This window comes from Canis lupus, chromosome 28 (genome assembly GCF_048164855.1).
Source record: "Canis lupus baileyi chromosome 28, mCanLup2.hap1, whole genome shotgun sequence".
Taxonomy (NCBI): domain Eukaryota; kingdom Metazoa; phylum Chordata; class Mammalia; order Carnivora; family Canidae; genus Canis; species Canis lupus.
In genome coordinates this window covers 35,403,667-35,408,928 of record NC_132865.1, presented here as the reverse complement: position 1 = coordinate 35,408,928, position 5,262 = coordinate 35,403,667, and positions in this window count along the sequence as shown.

Sequence of the window (5,262 nt, the reverse complement as noted above, 5' to 3'; positions counted from 1 at the left end):
AGCTCCCAGTCCACAGGGGCCTGGATGCTCCGGGGGGCAGGGGGCCCCATCTGCACAGCTCGGGGCTGCCCGGCGGCAGGAGCGTCCTTGCTGTCTTATATCCTCCTGGCCTCCACCTGTCCCGGGGGGGGAGCGCCGGATCCTGAGCTGTGTCCCCGGTGCCCTGGGCTCTGGGGCCTGCGCCGCTGGAATCGCGCTCCCGGCAGCACAGCTCCCTGGGCGTGGAGCCTCTTCCTCCGCCAGAGGCCCTCCGAGCTGCTCCGGTCCCGCCGTGCGCGCTGCAGCCCTTAGGGAGCTCGGCGCACTCTCCCGGGGCGCAGGTGTCTGTTAGTGTCCCCAGGAGCCCGAGGGCATCCCCGCTCTCCCGGGTCCTGCTCCACCTCCCCGCGAGCCCCTTTCCGCCCAGGAAGGTTGGTGCAGCTCCTGCTTCTCCGAGACGGGGCTCTCCTGTCCTGGGGACACTCGCCCCGGCCTAGCCTGGCTCCTCGCGGGGCCCCTCCCCCTGGGAGGCCTTTTGTTCCTTTATTTCTTTTTCCCCGTCTTCCTACCTTGATAGAAGCGCGGACTCTTCTCACTATAGCATTCCAGCTGTTCTCTCTTTAAATCTCAGGCCGAATTCGTAGATTTTCAGGATGATTTGAAGGTTATCTAGGTAAGTTGGTGGGGACAGGTGACTTGGGGACCCTACTCTTCCGCCGTCTTGCCCCTCCTCTCCTTGAAACCAATTTTTACTTATATAGAGGGCCAGTAAAATAAATAATGATGTTTCCATAGTATAGATAGTAATATGCAGTAGTCAAAAGTATGAAACATTTCTATCAGTATAGCATGGTCTTTGAGATGCACACTGAGTAAAAGCAGCAATACGAAATTAATGTTTCCAAAAAAAGGATACATCAGTGCACATATGTGTTTGTGTGTACTTGGAGTCTGTTCTAGTGATTCTCCGTCTGTCTCTCCAGATGTGCTCCCTACCCTTCTCTACCCTTCTGTGTGTTCTGGGTAATTGACCTGTATGGGCTACGCACTTGCCTGTTCTCTGGGTTCTGTTGGCCTCTACAGATAGTGAACCCTGAGAAGAGACTGGAGGGAGGAAGGACAGGGGACCCAAGGTCTATTACCTCTCCAATGTGGCTTTATCCCTGTGGATCACAATGGATTATTTGTGGGGATTCATGACTGTGTATTTAGTTCTCAGATCTAAGTCAGTTTTTACATCAGTGATCCAACTGAGATAAGAATCTGTATATGGTGATTCTTTGCCCAAACCTTTTCTAGAAGGACCTTGGCCATTTATCAAGGTGATTGCCCTATGAAAATGGAAATGCATAGATTTTCTGAGGATTATTATTATTCTTTCCTGGTTTAACTGGTTGCTAATACCCAGAGACAGGAAATAATCCTTTAGTACACTGGTGAAAGTGGGAGCTTATGGAAATCATGTGATGAATGAAATGAAATGAAATGAAAATAGCTTCAGTTCATCCCAGAGAGAGTCCAGTAAGAGTGCAGACCCATCCTGTGATTACTTCCCCAACCCCCAAATATATAATGGAAATAGATATGCTTCGTAACAAGATAATTTACAATATGGCAACCCAAAAGCAATAGCACACTCCTAAGGAAATGACAGAGGTTTTGCTACCATTGACAAATTGAGAGGTGCAAGAGTAGTTATTCCTACTTTATCTCCATTTAGTTTGCCTTTTCAGACAAAACAAAACCAGATGGATCATGGGGAAAGATTCTATATTGCTGCAAACCTTATTAGGTGATGGTGCAATCACAGCTGTGATTCCAGATGTTATTTCTTTACTGCAGAAATAAACATAGCCCCTGATATCTATTTACTGTCTCTGTATTTTCCCCACTGATATCAGCATGGATAATCAGAAACAGTTTGTCTTCATATGGCAAAGATAAAAGGAAGACCTTCCTCAACAACTCTGCTCTTTGTCGTCATATTGCATAAGGCTGTGCTGACCAGTTAGGGAGCCACTAGCCACATGTGGCTATGGACCATTAATAATGTATCTACAATTACAGATGTGCTGTAAGAATAAAATATATATCAGATTTTCGAGACTGAGCATGAAAAATTTTAAATGTTATTAACATTTTTTATTAGTCGAATATTGAAATACTATTTTGATGCATTGGGCTAAATAAAATATTATTAAACATGTTTCATCTGTTTATTTTTACTTTTTAATTAGGGTACCCAAAAATATTAAGGGGCAAATGTGGCTTTCATTTTCTGTTCATATTATATTTCTTTTTCTTTTTTTCAGAGAGAGATAGTGCAAAGGAGAGAGGGAGGGGCAGAAAGAGAGGGAGAGATTGAATCTTAAGCAGGCTCCACTCCCTGCACAGGGCCTGATGCTGAGTTCAATCTCATGACCCTGAGATCATGACCTGAGCCAAAATCAAGAGTCAGATGCTTAACCGACTAAGCCACCTGGGCGTCTCTGTTCATATTATATTCTGTTGGACAGCGTTGGTCTAGAAGAAACTAGATTGTATTGGTAACCAACAGTTCACCATAAATGTCCATTAAATTGATGAAATTAAGTAAAAAGGAAGTAGGGCATCTCTGATGCCTTTGTAAATTTTATGTATGTCAAGAAGTAAATGATTCAGAGACCTGCCACACCAGTGAAGATTCTGAGGCTCAGGAGTCTTTGTGATATCTCTCCTAAAGTGAGAAATACATAGATGCATCTTGCATTGCACACCATATATAAAGACATACAATGTTTGGAGCCACTTTTCAGATTTTAGAGGCAACAGGTCCCATATTTGGGCATGTTGCTTTGACCTACTTTATCTGGTAACCAATAAGACTCAAGTAAGACCCCAGGTAAAACCAACCAACGAACCAAGCAACAAAGACACTTTTAAAGACTCAGCAGTAGGTCCCGCTGCCCTGCCTCATGGGCCTTATGTCACAATAGGCCCTTTGATCTCAGAGGGTCTGTTGCAAGCTCCAGAAGGGAAATCAGTGTGAGTCTCTTGGGCTCTGGAGTAAAGTCATTCTCTTTTCTACTACTGAGAATTATTCTCCTTCTGAAGGGAATCTTACAGATTGCTACTGTACTTAGTAGACAATGAATGCTCAACCATGGTATATCAAAGAACTGGCTGGCATGAACTGGGTGTTATACAATCTAGCTAATCATAAAGATATACATACTCCAAACATTCCATTATAAAACAACATGAATCAATAGTGCTGGCGAGCAATTCAGGCTCCCAGGATTCTTTTTTTATTTATTTATTTTTATTTTTATTTTTTTATTTTATCATTTTATTTATTTATTTATTTTTGCTCCCAGGATTCTTGTTCTTAATCATTTGCCATTTTCCTTCTCAGCTCAATTCCATGGCCCCATGGCATGTCCTGATGACCAATTAACTAAAAGAGGAAAAAGCATAGGCCTGGTCTCCTACTGTGTCTACTGCACTTCTGCTTTGCTCTGGGGTGGCCCTGGAGGGAAATCTTCTTAGTGGCTGTAGCCTTAAATTGAAGGCATTTTGTGAAATGAGAGACGGCTTCAAGTACAAATCTACACTGAATCATAAGTTAATGGTCAGGCAGGCTTGGACATGAACTGAAAAATAAAGCAAGACTGAGTAGTTGCTGAAAACGTGATTTGAAGGAGGAGTACACAGATAGAACTTTGTGAGTTGTCCTGGGATGTGGAAATATTCATATGGCAGGTTAGTGTGCTCCACAGCCTCTTTCGGCAAACCCTCTAGTCAGTAAGACTGTGTGCAAAGATGCTGGCAGAGATGGAGGACATGGACTTTGTCTTACCAAAATTTATCTGGCTGTTGTGACTGCTGAACACACAATTTGTAAACAGGCAAAGCCAACACTGATACCCAGTGTATGATCTCCCCTAAAGAGTCCCCTTCTGGCAGGTTGACTATATCTGACCTGTCCCATCAACCACTGACTGTCTTCAGAAGCCTCAGGGGGTGACTATAGAAAACAGAAACATAACAGCTCTGTTTATGATACCTCTTTCTTCTATCTTCTCCTTATTCCACTAACTTATTTAAACTACATTAGTGATGGCTAATGTTTTAAGTTTTAGGGAGAAATATCACATTGATATCACTCTGTGATGACAGTGTAGCTCTGTCCCTAGAATGTGTCCTCTGTGTAGAGATACAAACTTTTCACTGGATAGAAAGGTAATTCTGGTGGCAAAAGGATATAGGGTAACTATACTGGATACTTTCCATTTGTACCTACAGATTTGCTTACCACCTCTTCATAGTATTCTCTACCTGTAAGTTTGGCCTGTATGGACCACATTGATGAACACTCTTGCTTTCTTCAATTGGGTTTAGTAAATGTGGAGCACTAGAAGAATACATTGTTAAAGTTTTTTTTTTTTTTTTTGAGGTGAGAAAACTGTCCTCATGGAGTTTACAGGTTTTTTAAAGCTATTATTATTTACTTTTTTATATTATTTTTAAGATTTTAATTCTAGAATAGTTCACATACAGTGTTAAATTAGTTTCAAATGTATAATACAGTGAATCAACGCTTCTATACATTACTCAGTGCTCATCATGGTAAATGTTCTCTTTATCCTCTTCACCTATTTGACACATCCCTCCACCCACCTCCCTTCTGGTAACTATCAGTATGTTTTCTACAGTTACGAGTCTTTTTGTTGTTGTTGTTGTTTATTGGTTTGTTTCTTTTTTTCTTTGTTTATTTGTTTGTTTTTTATATTCCACATCTGCGTGAAATCCTATGGTATTTGTCTTCCTCTGACTGTCTTATCTCACATAGCATTATACTCTCTAGATCCATCTATGGCAAGATTTCATTCTTTTGATGGCTGAATAATATTCCAGTGTGTGTGCGTGCGTGCGTGTGTGTGTGTGTGTGTGTGTGTGTTGTGTGTAGGCTGCTTCCATAATTCAGCTGTTATAAACAACGCTGCAGTGAACATAGAGGTGCATATATCTTCATATTAGTGTTTTTGTATTCTTTGGGTAAATACCCAGTAGTGGAATTACTAGATCAAATATCAATTCTTTTTGAAATTTTTTGAAGAACCTTCAGACTGTTTTCCACAGTGGCTGCACAGATTTGCATTCCTGTCAACAGTGCATGAAGGTTCTTTTTCTCCAAATCCTTGCCAACACCTGTTGTTTCTTGTATTGTTGATTTTAGCCATTTTGATGATAGGTATTAGGTGATATCTGATTGTGGTTTTGATCTGCATTTCCCTGATGATG